Here is a 13,257-nt window from a genome sequence, read left to right as displayed (position 1 = left end):
AACAAGGAAATGGGCTGCCTTCAAAAGGCCCAAACCCAAATAAAACTTTTATTTTCTTAAATAATAATAAGCCCACTTAGATTTAGAATCCACCCAATAATTCATTAAAAATCAATTGGACATTTAAATGAGACATTTGCATTTTAAATTTTTTTAAAATTTTATAATATCAACTTTATTTAATTTGCAGCATTTCTAAAATAATTGGCATTACGCAAGTTAACTTCATCAGATTCCCGCCTAGGCGTGATCTTCCAAACTACACCTAGGAACTAAGTCAGATGTACTCTAACCACCAAGATCAGATCCTAATAAATTTATAATTCTAATCATAGGATCTATAATAAATTGCTAACTTGAAGCTCAGAAATGACCGAACGTCACAGTCTAGTTACAATTTCTTTGATCTAAATTTGTGCTATCTTTTCTAAAGAGTATTTCTCTCTTATTTGGAGAAAATGCGCAGATTTAGACAAACGATCAACAATTACCCAAATCGCGTCATACCCCTTTTGAGTTCGAGGTAACTTCATAACGAAATCCATGGTAATGTGATCCCATTTCCATACAAGTATTTCCAAAGATTGAAGGCTTTCATAAGGCTTCTGATGTTCAATCTTAACCTGTAGACATGTCAGACATTGTTCCACATATTTAGCTATGTCCCTTTTTAACCCTGGCCACCAATAATAAGGTTTCAAATCTTTATACATCTTATTGGTGCCTGGATGAATAGAGTATCGAGACTTATGGCTTTCATTTAATATAGTGTTTCAGATATCTCCATAACATGGTACCCAGATTCGCCCTTGAAAGCACATTAGTCCTTCATCATTTTGTTCCAAGGTTGAGATTATCTTACCCAACTTTTCTGCTTTAACAAATTCTTCTTTTACAGCTTTTTGTTGGCATATCTGAATCTCCTTACGAATGTCAGGGATCAAATTTATTCTTATTGCCAAAGCTTTAATGGTTCCACTCTTTTCTATTCTGCTCAAAGCGTCAGCCACCACGTTAACTTTTCCTGGGTGGTAAAGAATTTCACAGTCATAATCATTAACAAGTTCAATCCACCGACGCTGTCGCATATTTAATTCTTTCTGGCTGAACAAATGTTGTAAACTCTTATGATCCGTATAAATCTGACACTTTGTTCCCAGAAGATAGTGTCTCCAAATTTTCAGAGCAAATACCACTACAGCTAATTCCATGTCATGGGTTGGATACTGCTTCTCATGATCTTTCAATTGTCTTGATGTATAAGAAATCACTTTCCCTCTCTGCATCAGAACACATCCTAACCCAAACTTTGAAGCATCGCTGTAAACCACAAAGTCTTCAAATCCATCTGGTAGAGTCAATACCGGGGCGCTACAAAGATGATCTTTTAATAATTGAAAGGCTTCTTGCTGTTCTCCTTCCCACTGGAATTTAATATTCTTCCAAGTCAATTTAATCAATGGCACGACTATCTTAGAAAAGTTCTGAATGAACTTACGATAATAACTAGCCAATCCTAAAAAGCTTCGGACCTCGGAAAGATTTTTCGGAGCTTCCCATCTTGCAACTGCTTCTATTTTCACTGGATCTAGTTCTACCACTGATTCTGAGATGACGTGACCCTGAAATTGAACTTCTCTTAAACAGAACTCACACTTGGACAATTTAGCATACAGTTTTTCTCTTTTCAACAATTCCAGTATCAGACGAAGATGTTTTGCATGTTCTTCTTCAGTCTTAGAGTATATAAGAATATCATCAATAAATATAATAACGAATTTATCAAGATATTCCTTACATACCCTATTCATCAAACCCATAAAAGTTGTAGGCGCATTAGTTAAGCCGAATGGCATAACTAGAAATTCATGATGCCCATACCTGGTTCGAAAAGCTGTTGTAGCAACGTCTTCCTCCCTGACTTTAAGCTGATGATATCCTGACCTCAAATCGATTGGTTCGAAATAATTTGCTCCTACCAGTTGATCAAACAATTCATCAATCCTCGGTAAAGGATACTTGTTTTTTATTGTCAATTTATTCAGTTCACGATAGTCTATACACATTCGCATAGACCCATCCTTCTTCTTAACAAATAAGACCGGAGCACCCCAAGGTGAAGTGTTGGGCCTAATAAATCCCTTATCTGATAAATATTTCAACTGTGCAACCAGTTCTTTCAATTCAGATGGAGCTAAACGGTATGGCGACTTTGCTACTGGTGCAGCTCCTGGTATAAGATCGATTCGGTATTCAATGACTCTATCTGGTGGTAATCCAGATAAGTCTTCTGGAAAGACTTCTGGATATTCACTAACAATCGAAATTGATTCTTCTTTTCCCTTTTCTTTCTTCAGATCAATTACGTATGCCAAACATCCTTGGCACTTCTTTCGAATACTTTTCTGGGCTTTCATTACTGACAAAAAACTGGTATGGTGATTCTGACGATCACCATAAATAACAATTGTTCCTTGGTCTGGCAGAATAATTCTGATCATTTTCTGATTACAAACAATACTAGTCTGATACCTTGCCAACCAGTCCATACCCACCACTACATCAAATTCTTTCATCAGCATGGGAAATAACCGGATCGGAAGTTCACAGCCCTCAATAACAATAATACAGTTATTGAACACACTAGTAACAGTTTCCTGACTATTAGCAGTATCAACTACTAACTCATCATTAAGTAGCATTTAGACATGCAGTTTGAGCAAACAATGGTGATAAAAATGAAAAGTTTGCACCAGAGTCAAATAATACCTTAGCACGTAATGAATTTAGAAGGAATGTACCTATTACTACATCCGGTGATGTTTCTGCCTCGTTCTTGGTCATTTGGAAGGACCATCCCTGTGCCCCTCCTTGCCCTCCTCTGTTCACAGTAGGCCTTCCCCGTGTACCCAATGCGTTACTTCCCATCGTTAATTGCGGAGTTCTTAACAAGGGACAATTTGGTTGAATATAATCCGGAGAATTGCAATTAAAACACCTTCTGTTAGCGGGGCAATTTCTAGACAGATGGCCTGCTTCACCACACTTATAACATTTTCTTGGGTCCATCTTACACTCACCCTGATGAACCTGTCGGCATTGTGAACAGACTTTCTCACCTATCTTCTGCTCAGATCTGTTATCATATTTTACTGCTTTTGGCCCTCGAAAATTAGACGAAGGCCCTTCCCATCTTCTCTTTTCCATAACTTTTCCTTCTGATTGACGATTTTTATTTCGTTCTGTTACTTCAGCCGCATCCACAGTAAGTGAGAAGGTATTAGAGTTCATAGCAATTACAAACTCTCTAATTGAGGGTTTCAAACCCCAGATATACCTTTCAATCTTCCTGGATTCTGATGAAACATAGTGCTCGACAAATCGAGAGTATTCAATGAATTTCTCGGTATACTCTCGAACTGTTCCATTTCCTTGTTCTAACTTTAGAAAATCCTCTTCCATCTGTCGTACAGCTGTCTTAGGGCAAAACTATTCTTTAAATCGATTCAGAAATTCTGTCCAGGATAATGTTTGTAAAATATCCGTCCTGGCCAATGATTCAACTTCCCACCAAAACAAAGCATTTGACTTTAATACTGAGATAGCAAATCGAACTTTATCTGTTTCCGGACACCGAATGGTGTTGAACACAGATTCCATCTCCTTGATCCAGCATATAGCTTTCACTGGATCTCTCTCCCCAGAAAAGGTTGGTGGTTTGCATGCCAAAAACATCTTAATGTCTCCTTCCTTGTTGTGGGTGACTGGAACAGAGGGATGAACTTCCACTCTTTCCGTTTCCACCCTAGTCGGTATTCCCATGATAGATGTCAGAGTTTCCCGTAACTTCCCCATTTCTTCTGCCAACATATCCCTGGTTACATATTCTGGGTGTGACACCGATTTCTCTTGAACATTCCCAGAGTGGGATTCTTCATGTTCAGAATGTATTTCGGTCCGACCCCTTCCCTGAGACTGACTTATTCCTCTGCCTCGTCCCCTTGTTCTTCCCCGACCTCTATTTCCAAACGTGCTAGTTGGAAGATTAACGGGCGATTCTTCCCTTTCCTCAGATTCTGGATGAGCCATTTTTTCAGATCTTCGGGTTTGACTAGACATCTGCGGATTTTAGTGTTAATAATAACGTATTCACATTCCCAAATATAATGAAGTATTCAAGTTCAGATGTGTACCTGTAAATTCAAAATTACATTGGCCAGATGTAATTAAAATTTACCTTCCACACTGTTCTTTCAACCCATCATATTTATTTCCAACGGTGCTAACTATGTCCGAGACCCTTAACATGCAATAAAACAGTTCAAGTCTAGGTATCATGCTGTTAAATACCTAATTCCCTTAAACTCATGCTCTGATACCACTTTCTGTAAGGTCCCAAACCACACATTCCACGTAACACATATTTCATACTAAAGAAATACATGATATTATCCCATTTCAGGTCCCTTAGTACAAGAATCTATCATGACCAAATACAAGGTCCAAAAATTCAAATACATTTCTTGTACTAATCAATCAAAACTGTACATCAAAACAGTTAAAATCATATAGAAAAATATCAAATTTTCCCTTTTTCTCTTACCGTCCAAACCTCCTGCAATACATAGTTAAAATCACAAAACGTGGGTTAGACCGAAAGATCTAGTGAGATACCCTATTTATGTTAATGCAGGGTGAAAATCACCAAAACTTTTATGAAAAACAACTATTCATATATATAACAAATATATAAACGAATAGGGACAAAATACCAAATCCTTTTCACTTTTCAAGCTAAGCATTTAGCTATTCAAATATCATACCTTTGAACCAATCAAGTTTCATATAATGCCACTTCTTAAACCTTTTCTAATCAAACAAGGTTTATATAAAGTTTCAGGTCAAACCTGTTATTTTCTTCTCAATAACATCCAGACTATGATTTCCAATAAGAACCTTAATCCTAAATCTTTAAATCACAAAGAAATAAATATTTCGGACCATGCCAATCTTAAGGGATATAATAGAAAGAGTTATATGATACCACACACATACAAATGCCACCCTTATATTAAATGTACACATCTCCTTGATATGCCACCCTTATCCCATGGTACACCTCTCCTTGATATGTCACCCTTATCCCATGGTACACCTCTCCTTGATATGTCACTCTTATCCCATGGTACACCTCTCCTTGATATGCCACCCTTATTTCCTCATCAAAACTTTTCACAAAACAATTCCAGATAGACTGCAGCCATTGGAATTCTTATTAGTCCAAAATAATTTATATCAAATTTCCATTGTATGATAAAATAACAATTTTTATCATTTAACCACAAGGCACAACTCAAATCCGGTCAACCTAGGCTTGGCCGGACTTCATCTCCGGTCAAGTCTTGGCCGGTTTACCAAATCTGGACAACTCATCGCCCAAGGCTTGTCCGATTTAACACTTAGTATAAATTCTAACACCATTGTCCGGATAACAAGTCCGGACAATACATCGACTAAGGCTTGACCGATTTAAGAATAATCCGGTCACCATTTAGTCGTATTCCTACTTCTCCGTTCAAAATATTAACCGTTCTTATCATTCATAACTCGCTCAAAGCTTAACCGCTCAAAGCTTAACCGGTTTAAAACTAAACCGCTTAACGCTTGATCGATTTAGGGCTTAATTGCCCAACCCTTGTCTGATTTAAGAATAGTCCGGACAAGCTTTGTCCGTTTTAAACTTAATCCGGTCAGCCTTTGTCCGGATAAAACCCTTAAGCAATTAACTGATTTCTTTTCAATAATAAATAACATTCAAATAAAACTAGTAACAAATTTTATGCAAAAAGGTTTAGAAATCATTCACCTTAACAAGCCTTTTGAAAACAACCTTCTTGAAATCAGATACTTGAAATCCGGTCAACTCCCTCTATCTTTAAATCACACAACTTTTAAAATGGCAAGAAGAAGAGAAATGGAGGCTAAGCCCTCCTTTTATATCTTTCTAAAACTGGAGGGTCGGCTAAACAGCCCCCTTCCCATGTTAACCCACTTCATGCACATGCATACATCCACACACCATGCATTCTCATAAGATGCATGTGTGTATAATCACATATATATATATATATTTATATATATATATATATATACTTCTATATATGCACATAATCTCATACATGTATCCACATTATGCACATAATATTTTTGCACACTAGCATGATCAAATATAACAATTTATCATGCTATCACGAAATCATTTAATTCAGATAATCACGTATTTATTACCTCGGGTGATAACCAAGATCCAGTTATCACAAGCACTACGTTGATCTATAAAGAAGATATGTTTTGGTAATTAGCTGCAACATAAATGATTAGTGGATCATCTTCAGCTTCTGGGGCTTCAGTGTTGGGAGGAACACTGAAGGAAGCTTCAGGTTGTCCAAAATGAGAGAAAATCTAATTTTCTAATTCTTCGTTATCATTTACAATAGGTTTAGAATTAGCGGATTGAGATTCGTCAAAGGTGACATGAATAGTTTCTTCTATTGTCTGTCGGCGTTTGTTGAATACTCTGAAGGCTTTGGACACTGAAGAATATCCAAGAAAGATTCCTTCATCAGCTTTGGGATCAAACATTCCTAGTTGATCACGGTTGTTAAGAATATAACACGTGAAACTAAAGATATGTAGAAAGCTGATAGAGGGCTTTCTGCCATGGAAAAGTCCGTAAGTTGTCTTCTTGAACCTCTTAACGATCAGCGACCGATTTTGAGTGAAACAAGCGGTGTTGACAGCTTCAGCCCAGAAATGAGTTGTAGATGGGACTCGTTGAACATTGATCGAGCAGCCTCTATGATTGTTCGATTTTTCCTTTCAGCGACCCCATTTTGCTGAGAAGTTCTCACTGAAGAAAAGTTGTGAGAAATTTCCATGTCCTCAAAGAAGTTGTCCATAGTACTGTTTTTGAATTCAGTTCCATGATCACTTCGAATAGATCGTACTTTAATGTTGTTAAGTACATCTATTTTCTTGATGAACAAAATTATTTATTCAGGTTCTTCACTTTTGGATCTGAGAAAGAAGACCCATGTGTACCTGGAGTACTCATCAACAATGACAACTGTATACTTCTTTCCAGCAATAGATTGCACATTCACTGGACCAAAGAGATCCTTGTGCAGTAGCTGAAGAGGCGATGTCACTGAAGAGATTTTCTTAGACTTGAAGCTAGCTCTTAATTGTTTTCCTTTTTCATATGCTGAGCAAAGAGATTCCTTTGCTTAGGAGTGTTGAGGAAGACCAGTGACGAGATAATTTCTAGATAACTCACTGAGTGTCTTGAAGTTAAGGAGAGAAAGCCTTTTGTGCCACAGCCAGTTGATATCCGACGAAGCTTTAGAAAGGAAATAGCTATTCTGAGTGAGAGAAGACTCCATGTTGATGATGTAGACATTCTCTAGACGAGAACCGATTAGAGCAACCTTATCATCCTTGTCATAGAAATAGCATGAATTCTTAGAGAACTTCACTATGTAATCTTTATCACACAGTTAACTGATGCTGAGGAGGTTGTGATTTAGTCCTTCAACGTATGCAACACGCCTGAATGTGGTTGCACTGTTGGTTAATATACCAAAGCCTTTGGTATATCCTCTTCTGTTACCTCCAAAGGTCACGGAAGGGCCTCTTTCTTCCTTGTAGTTGATAAGCATGGATTTGTCTCTGGCCATGTGTCTTGAGCATCCACTATCGAGATACCATATGCCTTTGACTTCCTGCACAAGGGAACAGTTTAAAAATGCTTTTGGTACCCATTCTATTTGGGTCTAAGAATGTTAGAGGCATCATCTAATAAAACTGAAGAACCAGCGTCAGCAGACTGCTTTACTAAACCTGAAGAGGTTTTAGTGGAACAACAACACCTGATACTAAAGACTTAGTGTCAGTAGTTGTCTTCACTGAGCCAAAAGAGGAGGCTCCAGTGGTAGATTTTGCTTTGGTTGATTTCTCAGCCTTAGCTACTTTCTGGCCCTTAGCTGGGAAACCAGCCTTGGCAGTAGAAGGACACTTACTGGCAATGTGTGTAGTTTCACCACAGTGTCTACACTTCCTATAGCTGAAAGCAGCTTTAGGGCCAGGAAGTACCAGATTAGAAGAGGGACAAGCTTCAAGGATTTCCTTCTCATTATTTCTAGGAGAAACTTTTGAGGATTTGGAGCCCTTTGGTGAAGCATTCACCTTGAGCTGAGACTTAGATTTATGAGAATATTCAGATTTCTTGGTCCTTGAAGAAGAAGAAGAAGAAGGTTTACAAGCTGAAGGAATAGATTTAGATCTATGTGACTTGTTAGCCTTCTTAGAAAGAGGTGTTGTGACAATTGATTTACCTTTGTCTTTGTGACCATAACTTGAAGGAGTTCCATTAAGATGACTCTCAGAAAGAGAAGACTAAGAGGAAGAAGTGTTAAGAATAGAAGAGACAAAGGTACCAAACTTAAGCATGGACCTGTCTTTGACACTATCTTCCTGATCATAGGATAATCCTAGACCAACCGTTATCTTGGCAGGGATCTGAGTATTAATGATCTCAGAGACTTTGATAGAGGCTTTGCACCATCCTTCAATGTAGCCTTTTCAGCCCTGAGTTCAGGAATTGCTTGCTCACGCTCAACGATAGCATGTTCACGTTCAATAGTGATGGTTTGGTTCACAATGACCTGATGTTTAAGATCTTTCTTGATCTTAGTCAATTCTTTGATTTTGGAATGATAAATCTTCAATTGTTCTTGAAGATCAAGATTAAGCATTTCTTCTTTAGATTTTCCATTCAGGGCATTGTAAAGGTCTACTATCAACGTATCTAACGCTGATAGGCTAGAAGAGGAAGAAGAATAGGGTTCATTCAAGAGAAATACCTGAGTAAGAGAGGATGATGAGGGATCTTGAGAAGTTGACGTCTCATAAGCTTCTTCTTTGACATCCTTGGCCATCAAGCAAAGATAGGTCATGTCTTCTTCATCTGAGGATGATTCATAAGATGAATCAGCCCAGTCATGCTCTTCAGCGACAAGACCTTTGGCCTTTCGCTAGGAACTCTTCATCTTCTTATATTTCTCCTTCAACTTCAAGTATTTGTCATCTTTAGATCTGAAGGAGGAAGGAGTTATAGAAGATGGCATCGCAACCTTCTTAGACCTGCACTCACCAGCAAAGTAACCTTTCCGGTGACAATTGTAGCAGACTGCTGAAGCCTTGTCAACTGTATCTGACTTTGGTTTTTCCTTAACGGTCAGCATAGGAGATCTGTGAAAATTACTTTTCTTAACAAACCTTCTAAACGACTTGGTTAGAAACGCAGTGATTCATCAAAGTCGCAAGGTCAGACTTTGATAGATCCTCAACGTTATTAGAATCTAACTCAGTGATAGTAACAAGAGGAAGAACTAAAGAAGAAGAAGATGGGAGTTCAACTGAAGAATCTTTAGAGATCAAAGCTAGCAAAGAGCTTTTCATCTCTCTGGAATCTTTGATTAGATTTCTCTTCAATTGTTTGGACTGCTCGTGATTGAGCAGTATCCCATATAAGGTGCTAAGAGAGAGAAAGGACATGTCGGTGGACATCTTGAGAGACATGGCATAAGTATCCCAAGATTCTGGTAACCATTCCAGAAACTTCGTTAAAGTTTCAGAATTGGAATATTTTCTGCCAACTGTCCTTAAATCGATAAGAAGACAATTAAACTTTTGGTGTACTTCAGACAACATCTTAGTCTATCCACAGAGAAAGCTTTCGTATTGTCTTACTAAGTTAATCTTCCCTGATTTTTGAACCTGAAAGGTTCCTTCATATTGAACACAGAGAGTGTCCCACATGGATTTCGAGGTTCTAAGCTTCATTACTAAGTGATAGACCTCGTCAGGAAGAGACATAGCTATTATAGACCTCGCATGAGTGTCTATAGTTATCTTCTTCTTGTCTTCTTCACTCCACTGATGAGGGAGCTTAGGAATCTGCCGTCAGGAATCGCGACAGTCATAGCTGTTTCGGGAATAGCCGAAGAAATAGCATATGAAACATATGGTCTATTTTCTATATAGTGTGGAATTTCAGGATCCATACCTTCCAGAAAGAGGGACATCCGGTTCTTCCAAACACTAAAGTTGTCTCTGATAAACCGGGGAGGTTTGGCAAGGGAGCCATTGTTGTGAAAGCTTGTGCTTGTGTTTTGTAAATCCATTTGAAAGCAGTAAAATTATCTAGAGAAAGAGATAATATAATGCAAAAAAACAACTAAATAATAAGAGAAGAAAGCATGGTTTTGATACCATTTATTGGTCCGTAAGGGTCTACAAGAGTTTTAAAGAAACAGTTTGTAGAATGGGGGGATGAATACAAACACAAGAAACTTTCAAATTTAAAAATATATATTGATAAAGAAAGATCAATACAGATTTTTACAAGATTGTATGCGGAAATAGATAAGGTAAAGAAAAACCTATCTAAAACAATCTAAGTGTACACACAAATATTCTTAGCAAAGAGAAAAGATTTGCTGAAATATAAAGAAGGAAATAAGTTCTTTCTGGGTAAGAACTTTTAGAATACTTGAAAGGGATTCTAACTTGCTTGAAGATAAGCGTAAGTGTTCTTAGATCTGTGTGTGATCTCTTGTGTGTATGCACGTTGTTATTTGCATGGAGAGAACACTCATCTATTTATACTTATTGCATTAAATGCACATTTAATGCAATGCAGTATGGTTTGAACACGCATCAAGCTTTTTAAAGAAAAGTTTGTCCTTTGCTACAATGAATAGTACAAAAGCCTATTCATGAGCAGACATCCTTTCATGGAGTTGGTGGCTAGTATAGTCAACTAATTGGCTCCGTGTCGTACTACACTCTAGAAAGGGTATGGATTTGTCCTTTGTGTGTGGAAGAACAAGACAAAAGCAATCTTGCACAACAAGCTTCATTTGATCGCTGAATGCTGAAATAACCTTGAAGGTCTCTTCAGCATTCGTTGAGGCATGGGCAGTCTTCACAAATATATTGACCAGGTTGTAATCACTGAATGCCGCTTCAGATCATGAACGCGCCAGTCATTAATCTTCAGTTTCAGTCTTCGACATTCGCTGAAGGTTATTTGGTGTGAGTTTTGTCTTCTTGAAGTATCGCTGTCGCTGATGGATTTACAATGCATGTTTCAGCGATCACTGAACAGACTCAGTGATGATCGCGGAACTGAAAGACAGAAACATAATACTTCGTACAAGATAAAAGGGATTATCGTCAAATCATTGAGAGAAGATCAACAGCTTGTGCTCAAAAGATTGTGTTCGAGCCCTCAACAAAGACTACCCGTTTGAATGTAGTTGAATTATTTGTATGACCCGCTTATCCTTTGGTATATTCACTTTCCATTTCCACCAAAGGTAGTTGAAGGATATATCTCTTTCAAATACCCACTAAGTACATACTTGTTTGTTGTCATTATATTTGGAGCAACTACTCTCCAAATACAATATTTGCTTCAAGTATTGCAAACACAAAGGAATTAATGATGCTTTGTACCTATTTCACGACCGTTAGTTCACAGCTTTTGAGTTTTTGTTCTGAGGGCTCCTTGGCTATGTTTGAAGTGTTTCCACAAGCATAACACTTCTGATATAGATAACAATTTTAGAATTACGTGCATGAGATTTAGATTTAGCACGCTAAGGAAGAGGAGTTGACTTAGCGCCTAGAATCACTTTGTCTTTCAGCTTTTTAGAGCTACAAAAATCCCACACCCGTTGAAGTTGATCTTAAATCAATTTTAAGTTTACGCCATTTATTTTTGGGAAAAGCTCAAAAAAAGCTAAGAAATTATTCTATTTTAAATGATTAAATTCTTAAGCTATTTTTTTGAATGAAAAAACCATTAAAATTTCTCATTTTAAATGATTATGTCTATGAGCTATTTTTTTGAATGAGAAAAATCATTAAACTCTCTGTTTTTTAATGAAAAAAATCATAAAAACCTCTCATTTTGATTGATTAATTCCTTGAACATTTTTTTAACAATTATTCTATCGCATTTTTAAAAATTGGTTGCCTACATATTTTTAATTAAAAAGAGTTAAATTAACTGACTAATAAAAGTTCGATGGGTTAATTGTTTATTTTTTAAATTCAAAGTCGTAATCATTCAAATGTGAAAGTTTAATGGTGTTTTTATTAAAAAGAATAGTTCACAAAATTAATCATTTAAAATATAAAAGTTTAAAAGTTTTTATATAAAAAATGTTTAAAAACTAATCCACTCAAAATAAAAAAATTTGTTGAATTTTTAACTTTATTTTTTTTAATCAAAGGAATAACTCAGTAGCTTTGGTTTCTTCGGCATGGTATTTTTAACCAGTTTCATATAAAAGGGTAACTTTGTTATTATAAAAATATAATATACGATATATATTGTCTTAATATATTTGAATAAAAATAAGAATTAATTGAGATAAAATAAATTTTTAATTAAAATAAGAAAGTTTTCTAAATATAATAACTAATGTATTTATGCAATTTCATCACACATTAAATTATATATAAAATATTAATATTAATAAATCAAAGATGATGGGTAAAAAGTTTAAAAAGGTATAGAAAGTTTTGAAGAAGTCTTATTTTAGAGAAGTTAAAAAAAAACCCCGAAAACTTTTTATATTATTAATGACTAGAAATGAACTAGTGCAATGTATCGAGATACATCTTCATTTTAATGTTTCGTTTTATTTTGTCTTTATTGATATGATACGGTTTATGTGGTTTTGAAAAAAATAATGTTCTTACTTTTAAATTAAATTAAATTTGTAGATATCATAATTTTTTTTTGAAAAAGTATATTGATATTAATATCAAATTAACTATTTAAAGTTCTCGTTTTTTAAATTAACAATATTACTTTTATAAAGATAATATTTTTGTTAGAACTCGATAATTATTATAATTATATTTCAGATTTTTTATATTTTAAAATGAGATGTTTATCATCTATTTGATTATGTTTATCTGCAKTTAGTTACACGAATTCAAACATGGAGCTTTAATAAATTGTACTTGTATATAATTTATTTGTAATCTTAAACTTTAAGTAATATGCATCAATATATTGTACTTCATGCATGAAAAATTAATTTTAAGAGTTATTGTCAAATGCTTTATAATATAGTATAGATTAAGTATTTAATTTTTTTAAAACCAATAATTCCTTGA

The sequence above is a fragment of the Cynara cardunculus genome (assembly GCF_001531365.2).
Source record: "Cynara cardunculus var. scolymus isolate 2C chromosome LG 17, CcrdV1, whole genome shotgun sequence".
NCBI classification, from domain to species: domain Eukaryota; kingdom Viridiplantae; phylum Streptophyta; class Magnoliopsida; order Asterales; family Asteraceae; genus Cynara; species Cynara cardunculus.
This window is presented reverse-complemented; position numbering follows the sequence as displayed.